Here is a 12,756-nt window from a genome sequence, read left to right on the forward strand (position 1 = left end):
CTCTCATTGGTGGTTACCAAGGTACTCTTGCCAATGGCCTTGCATCATGGTCCTGTGTCCCTGATTTTTCCATAGCCCTTACAAATCAAAATGCAATAAATTCTCTCATGCTTCGATTACAGACACATGGATATGATGATTTTGATGATGATAGAAAAAATATTTCCATGTGGTGGTCTTCCGTTGTAAATTTTTATTAAAAAACCACTCCTTCAGTAGTTAAATCTGTTTCCTCACAGTCAGAATTCACTACATTAATCACTCATGATTATGGAATGAATCTCATAACACCTTAGATGATTCCAAGAGCCACCTTAAAACCTCTTGCAGAGTTAGTTACACAATGGGAATCTCTTAGGAAACCTACCAAACCATCGCTTGTAAATTATTCTAAAATTTTTACTTCTAAATATGGAAACGTTCATACCATGTTCCCAGAGTCACAAGCTGAGTGTGGTGGACTGTCTATAACTATTTCCAACTCTGTAAATACTCAGCCTCCTATTTACTCAGTAGATCCCGCATTTTTAGAATCAATAAAAAATTTGGTCATGAATCACGTTGCCTCATATAGCAACCCTTTAGCTACTATTTTTGATCATCCTCACTATTCCAAAACATACTATCATTTTTCTTCACAACCACCTACCCCACATGGTGATAATCAAGATGGCAGAAATAGGATAAACATGATTACTTTTATACAAGATAAAAGTAAGTCTAAAGAGGATTACACTAAAACTCATCTCTTCAATATTCATGAAGAGATAATCATACAGTCAATACAATAGAATTCTCATAAAGGTGTAGGATTTAATGATGGATCTGAAATCCCATTGTACAAAAAAAATCCTATGAATAAAATTCCAAAAAATGTGGAAATTCCTTCTGATAGTGAGATTATTGCTTTCTTGAAGATCTTCAAAGGAATTAGTCCATATGATCTAGATGATATGTGGAAGAAGAAAATGTTCAACTGGGACATTTTCACACATAAATCAGAAAATAGGTATGTTGAAGAATTGAAACTTATTCCCAAGTCTGAAAAGAAAAGCTTCAATAAACAAAAGGATGAGGAATGGAAAAACTGGATGAAATCCAATAACCAGTGGATTTCCTTTTATGAATGGTATTACCCTTCCAGGAATCAGATAGAAGAATCCTTAAGAAAACAGTTCAAAAATCAATCAAAACAGAAAAGGATTCTTGATTTTGATAATTTTATTGAAGAAAAAATGGAATCTAATGTTGTCACAATTCCATCTCCTTTAGTAAGCCCTGATTTTTCTCCAAAAATACAGAAAATGATGACTAAACCAAACTTGCTCAGGAATCTGTAGGTCATAAGAATAAAGGGAGAAAAAATAGTGAAAGAAATTTGCAGCAGTCTACAAATAAACATGATTAGATCTGGTTCTCCTCCAAAACATAAATGGGAACTTTTTGATGGGCAGATTTTTCAAACAGAAAATGATTTTCCACCATGGAAAAATTTTGTTATCGGACAACAGGATGGGAAAATCTATAAACTTTCCCTAGTACAAACAGAAGATTCAACCAAAGAATATGTCTTAGATACAAATTGGACTAATCTTGCTCTTTCCAGTTTGGAAAAATTCCTAAGAACACAACATAAGTCTATTGAAAAAAATGAATAGTATTCTGAAAGAAATGATGATTAGAATGCTTCAAAAACAAGATTATGCTACTATATGTTTAAATGAGAATGTCAAGACTCGTGCAGAAAATGATAAACATATAGCTAAAAGTATAGATAACCTCAAGTTATCCACAAAAAATAAAATTCAATATGTAACAATTATCCAAGGAAGAGAAATTGTTAAGGTCAATTCTAGTCTTGACATACTCAAGAAGCAAGTCTCGAATGTCTCTAATTCTGTTGACTCACTTAAAAAGAGACATCCTACAGATTCATACAAAACCACTACTCTCTTTAGTGAGCGTCACTCTCAGATGCCTTATACTATTTCATCCTCTACCTCTAGACTCATAAGACAACCAACAGAAATTGAGTTTCCAAAACCAGGGGCTTCATATTCCTATACACTGTTTGTTGCACCCAGTTTCTTTGGCCATTTAAAGCCAAATCCCTTAGCTTCTTCAAAAAAGAATCCATCAGCTAGCTCTTCTTTCACTGAATGGATAAAGAGAAATGCTTTGGAAGACGAATAAGACAAAGAAGAAAAGAAATGGTATGGAGACTTAGAAGAAAGTAAAGAGACAGGATTGAACAAACTTGAAATAAACAATGATGAGCCATCACTTGAAAATCTTGAGGATTTTGTACAGAATTTTTCCCCTCAAGATAAGGCTCATTTTAATATTCCAAATGAAGAAGCACTTCATACAACTACTTCCAGGTCTACCTGGAATTCCACTTGGTTCCCTACTCCAGATAGAAGGGACATGATGAAATCTGAATATCACAAACATTGGTCAGCTTCCTCGTCATATTCGTGGAATATTAATAACTGCACTGAAGAAAAAGTGTTATCAGTCATGCACTCTATGTTGGTATGCTACAAGACTTATCTAGCTGATGGCATTGGACCCATAAATTCTACAAGAAGAATTACTAGTGGGTTTGAAGGATCTTTAGATTCTTGGTTAAAAGCAGAAACAATCAAAGATCCCCTATTGCTGATTAATTGGGAGAATTCATAGGTAAAGAATGCTGATGGAAGTACTTATATGGACCCGTTTACTTCACTTCCAGTCAACAATATTATTGGTTGTTTACTTTATGGCATTAATGTCAATTTTATTGGCTTTCCACAGATAAATAATGATCTGACTGTTATTACTTTTGTTGCTATGAAACTTCATAACATGAAACACTTTGATGAATACTTTAATGAGTTCTTACATAGATTGCATACTTTGTCCCCAGAACTCATTCTTAATGGAAGGAAATATTTGTTTCATCATTACCATTATGGGTGTCAACAGCAATAGTCAGAAAATTGCCAGGAAGTATTGGTGATTAAAAATTTGGAGTAGTCAGGCAGGCAGTAAAAGCAATAATTGTTGAACTCTGCTCTCAAATGAAGATAGCTAGAGCAGCCACAAATCCAAAGAAGTCGCATGGCTATTAAAAACTGTGCAAGCAATGGCACCTTTCCGCTCCAAAAAATTCAGAGGGGAAAGATGTGCATGCTTACAAGAAAAAGAAGCACATAACAAAGATTTTTTTAGGCAAAAATGTCATCCACCAAAAGATTACAAACAAACACAACTATTTTCAAGAAATAGGGAAGTTAAGTGATACCATTGTAACAAAAAATGACATATTTCTCCAAACTGTCCAGAGTTGGGGAAAGAAAAGGATAAGAAGAAACCAGAGAAAGGTAAGAAGAAAGTATTTTATAGAAACAAATCTGGTAAGATAAATTGTTTAAATCTTCCTGATAGCTGTGAAGAAATTACAAGTGAAGAAGAATCAGATTACATTAACAAATTTAATTCTGATTCTAGTACATATGACTCCGAAGAAGAATACTGGAATGGTCCACATTGTGTAGAATGTTTCAGAGATAATTGTGAATGCAGTGACCCCGATGTTTGTCAATGTCATTCCTTGAATATGATGAAGAATACAAAAACGTATGAATAGACTAGAAATCTTTTCACGCAAATGATGGTAGCAACAGATCCACAATTGAAAGAAATGGATGAAAAACTGTTGGTAAATCACTTAAGTTCCAAGACAGCCAAGCAAATTAATCCTAACAAAGGATATTTCCCTCTAGCTTCTCTTTTTTCAGTAGAAGCCTTGACTAGGCAATCCAGACAAGAAGATTTTGGAGAAGATCTTTCCTAGAATTTGCCCAGTATCCACCAGGCAATAAAAGATCCAAGGAAGATAGTAAAAGAGAAAGAAATGCTTTATATTGAAAGTCACCAAGACTACTAACTCAAAAAAATAAAAGCAAAACAGCCTTCAACTTCTGCCCAGACACAGAATTGGACATTCCATCAGAAACCTTTTCTAGGTATACAAATTCAAGAACCCAACATTGATGATGAGAATGATGATGAAAGGATAGGATTAGGATGCAATTATATTAATGGAGATGTTATGTATTGTATCAAGTTAAAAGTAAGGATTGGATCTAAGGTAGAATACTGGAAAGTCCTTATGGATACTGGTTCAAGATTAAACATCGTAAATAATACAGTGGTTGATACTCATCTCAGGAGACCAACTACTTGTCCAAAAGTTACAACAGCCAATGGAGACATCATTATAACTTCAGAGGTTCTGATTGATATTTTCCTAACTGAATCTATTGGAATAAATGTTGTTTGCCCCATTGTTACAGGAACGGATTGCGTAATGTATTTGGGAACACCTTTCTTCCAAAATTTCCAAAATCATGGAGCAAAATTTGATCAAAAAACAAAGAGATATGGTTATTTTCTTGAACTAGAAGGTAAAGAGCTGTTTTTCCCATTTATAAATTCCAGCTCTCCCAATAGAATAAGAAGGATTGAAAGGTTAGAAACCTTACTTTCAAAAATGGAAAATAAAAAGGAAATTTTAAAAATTGATGAAAACATTGAACAAGGAAAATTTGACAGGGAGATAGCCAATCTGAAAAATAAATTTCTGGAATGCTTCTCTGAAGACCCAAATGCACATGAAGTTGAGTTACCATTGAAAAATGAATTCAGTGGTAAATTAAGAAGATCAAAGGCTATTCCAATGAATCAAGAATAGATGACTCTTTGTAAAGAAGAGATCAAGTGTCTCTTGTAGAAAGGCCTAATCAGGAAGAGTAAAAGTCCAATAGCCTGCTTTGCTTTCTATGTAAATAAGCATGCAGAAATTGCCAGGGGAAAACCATGGTTAGTGGTAAACTACAAACCACTGAATAATCTATTAGATTATGATGCCTACCCTCTTCCAAAGCCCTCGAAAATCCTAACGCAGATCTCCAAATCAAAGATATTCTCAAAATTTAATTTGAAATCGGGATTTTGGCAGGTAGGCATCAAAGAATCTGATAAATGGAAAACAACTTTTTCTGGTCCTGGAGGTCATTTTGAGTGGAACATAATGTCGTTTGGACTCATCAATGCTCCATCATCTTTCCAACACATAATTGATGAAACATTTGAAGGCATGGAGGAATTCTTAAAGAAATACATTGATGATATTATGATACATTCAGATGATATACCATCTCATATTAAACATCTAAAACTATTTCTCCAAAGAGTAAAATAAAAAGGGATAGTCCTCTCTGAGACTAAAATGAAATTATTCAAAATAATGATAGATTTTCTTGGATACAATATCCAGTTTGGTTCATACCAAGTGATCCAAAGAAGTCTAGATTTCATAGATAACTTTCCTGATGAAAATTTGGACAAAACACAGTTGCAAAGGTTCTTAGGGATTTTAAATTATGTTTCTAAATTTCTTCATCATTGTGCATAAGAGAGGAAATTATTAAATAAGAGATTACAGAAAGATCCCATTCCTTGGAATGAAGAATGCAAAAAGGTAGTTAGGAAAATCAAAGAAAGGCTTCATAGAATCCAACCCCTGTGCCCAATTCAAGAACAATGGAAGAAAGTGATTATGAATGATGCTAGCAATATTGGATGGGGAGTTGTTCTTTGTCAAGAAAACCTAGAAAAGAAAAATTCACTTGAAATATGCCAATACGCATCTGGACTATGGTCTACATCACAAGCAAATTGGGCCAGTCTCAAGAAAGAACTCAGGGTTGTTTGTTTGGGAATTGAAAAATTTAAAGACTTTGTCATTTACACCAAATTCTTGGTTAAAACAGATTGTCAAGCTTTAAAGTTTTCCATTCATAAATGTGAGTTTGAATATGCTGCTACGGTAAGATGGGTGATGACTCTCAATCAGTATGATTTTGAAATAGAATTCATTCCTGGACATAAAAATTATTTTGCTAGCATGTTGTCAAGGGAACTTTTAAAGAAAAATTCCATTCACTCTTTGTCATGCAATTTTATCAGAAGGTCTGAAGAACATGTTGAAATAGAAGGCAGACAGGGATGGGTCAGATATGATAAAAGAGAAAGAATTCTAGTTCATTATGAAACATGGTACCCAGTATCTAAAATTCACTGGAGAGAAGGAGTTCCTACTCTTTGGACATGGAATGATCAAGAAATTGAGAATGATCTGGCTATCAGTGAGTTAGAATATTTGGTCCATATTGGCAATATTTCCTATGAACTTTTTTATGAAGAAGATAACATGATTGGAAATTGCAGGCTTACTATCAAGCAGTTCAATAATCCTCTTAGGATGATTGATTTTGATCCTGAAAGGCAAGAGACCACCTTTTTCCAATGAATGAATTTAGAAAATATTTCCTCTAAGTTCTTCTATCATCTACAGTTTGATTTCAGGTACGAAGATTGGCCAACAACAAGAATGAATCATGAAGATCCTTTTCCAGCCTAGTTTCTCAGATGGTGGGATATCTATGGACTCAGTGCTCTCTTGATAAATCCATATGCTTTATGTCGACTAAAGATTAAAGGGTTTTCAAAACCACATTCACACTTGATAGGAATCTTGTCCAAACATGTCCAAGATATCACCATGATCGAAGATGCTGATTTTATCAATGCACTAAGAAGATGTGGACATATTCATTGGTTTGTCACTCATGAATTCACTGCATGAAAGCTGAAAACTAATGGAGATGAGACTCAAATGGAATATAATGAATTCCATCAGCAATTCGATCTAGAACAAAATCCTTTCATATCTATTAAAATTTTACAACCATAAGAAAATCACGTGGATGAGATTTGTGAATCTGAAAAAGAAGTCCATATGCAGTACTTCACAAATTATCTTTTGGAAAGATTTCGACATTAGCATTATACACATCCCCAGATCACTCATTTTTTACTCTAGAATAACATTTCTTTTCTTGCTGACAATGGTGCAAGGACGTTTTTTTGTATATTTCTTCATAAAAATAAATATTTGTCTATACATTTCTCTTTTCTTGTAGGCTTTTGAGTAAAAGCATCTACTTTGTATTTTTATAATGGAGTCATCCTTGATTCAGTGCCCATATGCCAATTGGCTTTCCGAAAGGAAAAGGGACGAGATAATGTGAATTGTCCATTCACACCTGAATTTGGACAATCTTTTAGTACAAATATTTTCTTTCGAGTCATCAAAACCTCTGGCCATGGGATTAGATGAGGGTGGGGGTGGTAGAATTATCTATAATAGGTAAAGATGAACTCATTTGAGGGGAGTTCACGTGTGTGAGGAATATATGTATGTGTGAGTATTGTTTGATGAAGTTTGTAACCGACTATTTGTTTGGTAATAAAGAATGGTATGATGCAATAGTATTCAAACTTGAATGAGTGTCATAAGTTTTACCTGTCAAAACTATGGCAGTTATTCTCCATCACCTAAATCGGAACCTAGATCTTTTTGGATTGCTGCAATTGCTTTCTTTTCATCCTTCTCTTTAAGGAGCTTTTTGGGCTTAAGTTTAGGATGAAGTTTCCAACACCTAGATTCATCATGATCGATTCTATGGCAATGAGAACAAGTAAGTCTTTCCTTCTGAGATATCACTGATTTATTTCTCTTCGAATTGTTCTTCCCCTTACTGTCATTGGAATCCTTGATTTCCAACTCTTTGGATGATTGCGGTGAAAACTTGAATGGTCTTCCACCTTATTCAATATGTATGACTTGAACACACACTTCATCAAAATCATCAGGATCAAACATCAATAATGTATGTTGCAAATATGAATGTAAACTGCTGATGTATTTTTGAAAAGTTTCAAAAAAAGTATAGAAAATGTCCTTTACCTTGCCTCAAGTGCTGCCAATCAATAACATCTTGTTGCATATATCCTAAAGGATAGAATTGTTTCCTAAGAGATTTTAAAAACTTAGACCATGAAGAGATGACTTTACCTTTCCACTTTACATCTATCTGAGTTTTACTTTCCCACCATATTAAATAGTTCCCCCCATTCTAAGTGTAGCTAACTGAATTTTTGTTTTATCGTCAAAAATTTTCTGAATACGACAATACACTTCTAACTACTTAATATAGTTATCTAACTTTTCAGGATTCATTTCACCATCATAAATAGCTAACTCAAATTTTACATCAAGTTTCAAAAGAGATGTTTTCTTAGGTTTCTTTTTTGTTTTAGATTCTGCACTGGAAGAAGAAGAAGATGATGATGATGATGGAGATGATGGAGGTGCAAGAGTTTTATCAGCCTTGCCTTTACCTTTTTCCTTCTTAGATGTTTTTGAAGAAGAAGTTGCATCTCTCACCTTCTTATCTTTGTAAAGTTCTCCCAACATCTGCTGCATACTCAAGAATTCTTGTTCAAACTGTTCCTCGCTCATCTTAGTTTGTGGAGTTTCACCTGCATCAGATCCTGTCATGGTCGAATTATGAACGACCCTTCGCTTTCCAATATCTGGATCGATATCCTCGAGGATTCCTTCTCCACGTTATGACCTTGACCTAGTTAACATTCACTAACAAAATTCTACAAATTCAACCTGCTCTGATACCAAATTATATGATCTAAAATGATCATATGTTAAACTAAAGTAGAATTTATTAATGCTAATAGTGAACTGAATGTTAACTTAAAGTGCTTTAACTGTGAGAAATTTTTAAAAGGAAAGAATTTACGACAGATGAGAAACATAAGAAATATGTAAACTGAAGTGAAAAGCATAAAAAAAATAGCAATACCAGATAGCAAGATTGATTACGAAGTTCATCCCTGATGAACTACATCTCTGGGTCCGCTTTCAAGATGGGTGTCCACTTTATTAGGATTGAAATCCGAGGAGGTTGATTACACAGAAAATTAACCAGACTAATTGTGCTCATAGGAACTTCTAGTCACTATCAAAAGAAGCCTCTTTAAAATAGCTTTCCAACGCCTTTCACAGTTCCCAATTTTGACTTCGGATGCTCTTGTTACACTGAGAATAAAACAACCTATATCCTCCAGAATCTACATACAAAACTCAAAACCACTCTCTCACTCCATGATGAGTACAAATGGTTTTATAGAGTTCAAATTCAACTCCCTAGCCTAATTTAGCATTTGGTTGAGCATAAAAAGCTTTGAAGGGCCATGGTCTAGCCACACAATGACACATAGGGATAGAGGCCATGGTCTTCGAAATAGATGAATGCAAAAACTAACAAAAAAACCCAAAAACAACTTTAGGATATAATTAGCCCCCAATGGTCAGATAAGGGTGCAGAGAAGGTTGAATGTTCCCATGTGAATAGGCACAATGCTAACTGTCTGTAGCCATCTCTGTTATTTACCCCTGCAGTTCCTGTAGACAATTCGTTGTGGTTACACCTGGATTTTTTCCATTGTACACATGTCATTGCAACCTCCGAAGGTTTATCCTCTGCATGGTTGGACTGTTTAACAACCTCCACTATAACTCTAACCCCGTTGTTAACATATCCACTCACATGAGCCTGTAACCCCTTGCCCTTCTGACGCAGCTATCTACTGTGGTTAGGGACCCATTTTATTTTTTTGCAATGTCTTTATATGGTTTGTAACGTTATAAGGTCTAAATAGGTTTAGACTTAGGTTCAATGTGTTTTAATGTATGGTTATAGGTGTAGTTTGAAATGTTACAGTTTATCATTAGGTTTGTACCATATATTTAGAGCTAGAACTTAGGTTTTAATGCATAACGTCTTAGGTTTTAGTTTTTAGTGTCAAGATTTACATTTTGACATCAAAAAAACCCATTTACACATCTTTTGTCACAAAGCGACATTTGCAACAAACATCACATGATGACAACCCATGTCGACAACCAAACCCTGCAAGACTGATGACAAACATGAGTCGACAACCAGTCTAAAAAACTCTATCCTTCAAACACCATGAAAACCATTGACATCACTGAACAACCTAAACCATAAATGTCACTGTCAAAGCTGAAGACACCGAACACTGAATGCTGACGACGAAACTGGCGAAGCTAATTAAGTTCAAGACCTCATCAACCAATGATCATTTGATAATCACTTCGATGTTGAACCATGAAGACTCTGCTCATGCTGGACTGAAAAGATCCTCCTAGATCAGCAATGGACGTGAAATTACATTAAAACATTATAATGGAGTTAGTTGCATCTACATATCATATCAGCAATCAGAGATAAAGTCTAATCAAAGGTTCCATTTGAAATTTTTGATATGGGTGGATGTGATTTATTAATTAAATCGTAACATAAATCAAAATCAAGTCCATGCATCAAAGCTTTGATCCGATCATAGGTTTTGCGATATCGAACATCGGAAATCGATGCAAATCAGAGGTGAAACTATATCGGTGATCAGAATTGAGTGATATCGCACATCGATGATCAGAAGTTTTAAATTGTGTCACATAATAAAACACCGATATGATAACGCTGATATGATAATGCTGTAAGGGTTTTATTATATGCATTGTATGGTATTTACAAAGGGTTTCCAAAATATTAGCTTATCACTCCGACAATTGTATTAATAAAAAGGCCTGCTTTAAATTTGGTTCAATATAAATGGATTAAAGTCATACTTTAATATAAGTTTTGGACTCGGGGTCTATTTGATTCATTTATTATAATTAATGAATAATAAAACAATTTTTTATTAATAAAAGAAACTTTGAATAAGATTAAGTCACACTTCAAATAAAACAAAGCTAATTAGGAAAAAATGAAATACCAATGGTTCAAAAGCCAAATGAAAATTAAAAAGGGTACCCATAGTTATTATGATAGTAACAAAGCCAAAATGGGGGTGTTGTGTTTTTTACCACAACACAATGACAAGAATTTCGTCAAACATTTCACAAATATGTAATCTACAGGTCATAACAACATATCTGAGATTAGTAAAGAAGCATTGATGCCTTATCACAATGGTTACATCATCATCTATTACGTCATATATTCATTGTACATTATTTTTCTAATCAAAACATGATTCAATCCATACATCAAGTCTATCATAAAACATACTCATAACTAGCATATAACCAACATAAATAACAAGGATATAATAGCCATAAAAATCATATATCAGCTAGTACATTTACACATGAAATACCAAGGGAAATGGGCTCTTATTAATGACTGCATAAGCAATCAGACTTGGGACTTCCATGAACCACCTAACCATAGATTGAGTTGAACCAAATATTTCTTTCAGCCATTCACCCCCATGCCATATTCCAAGCATGAATGTGGGACTCACAACAAAAGCAATCTAGGTTTCCTCAAGCCCTAAACAAGCATGTGTGCCTTGGATCTCTCGACCTACACCATGAGGAATTTTCTTGTCTCCTAGTCTCTAGGATTTACTGTATATCTAACCATTCACTAGTCGAGGATTCCAAGGCCTAATCAAGACTCCACTCTCCAGGATTTACCGTATATCCTTCCGTTCACCAATCAAGAATTCCTAGGCATGGTCGATGGAAGACACCTCTAGGCTTTACCATATATCCCTCCAATCACCGGTAGAGTATTCGTAGGCTCACCGAGGTACAAAAAATTTGGATTTTTCTGCAATCCCACCTTCTTTGATCCAAGGATTATTAGGCCTTGTTTTCTTCTTCAGAGACCACCTCACTTAGTTTCGAAACCATCTAGAAATCTAGCTTAACCAAATGAAAGAGAACCCATCACACCATGGCTCTTTGAAAATGGCAAGGAAAGGCTAAAAATCATTGTCACACATGGAAAAACTCATTTCAATGACCACAAGAGAACCAAATACACACATGCATGTACCATGAATGCCAAATATAGCAAGGAAACCACATATGTAAATTGATACTTGGACGTAATCATGTTGTAGTTGCTTGATCCGACTCTTCCTTGCTTGATCTTTGCTTCCCTTTACCTTATTCGTCCTTCCTTTGCTTTCCTTGATCCAATGCTAGAGTGATGCAGCAGTTCTCTAAGTGTCCAAGAGTGAGAGAGAGAGAGCTCCAAAATTGAACTGAAAAAAAGGTACAAAGTGATACTCGGAAGCGCATCTATTTTCAAAAATTTCCATTATTTTCCTTCATTTTCTTCCTCACATGAAAGTTGTGACCTTTCACCTTTCTTTTCTCCTAATTTCCATTATTTCCATAAATAAAATGCCAATTAATACCTTATGCCTTTCCAAATCCTTTGCCTTTTCCAATTTCCCTTAGCCATAATAAACCAAATGAACACCCACACTAGGATGTTTTGCCCAACATTTAGCTTGGAATACGTGTTCCTTGAACTTGGTTATTATTTGACCTTTATTAAATTTATTACATGGAATTTTGACCAGGGCTATTACAGAACCCTCCCCGTTGGAGGAATTCCATCCTTGGTGTTCAATGACACCTACAACCAACAAGACTACTAAAATCAAAACATATTACCCATGGAGATTTATAGCTTAGCTCATTGAAGTATTTATAATGATCAACCTACTAAGAAGAAAGCCAACATGAAAACATAACAATGTGACAACCATAATGACATGACACCCATACCACTTATTGGAGCTTTATAACATAGCTCATGGCGATATTTACATCCATAAATGATCCAGATTTAAATAGGAACGCAATAAAATATAGAGATAACCATAAGGACAGATATGCAGCGGAAATAATACTTCATTTCATTAATGGAAAATTCTGAAATATGCTTACAA

The sequence above is a fragment of the Pinus tabuliformis genome, chromosome 2_1, assembly GCF_031772625.1.
Source record: "Pinus tabuliformis cultivar Carrire ecotype Pingquan chromosome 2_1, CPIR1, whole genome shotgun sequence".
Taxonomy (NCBI): Eukaryota; Viridiplantae; Streptophyta; class Pinopsida; order Pinales; family Pinaceae; genus Pinus; species Pinus tabuliformis.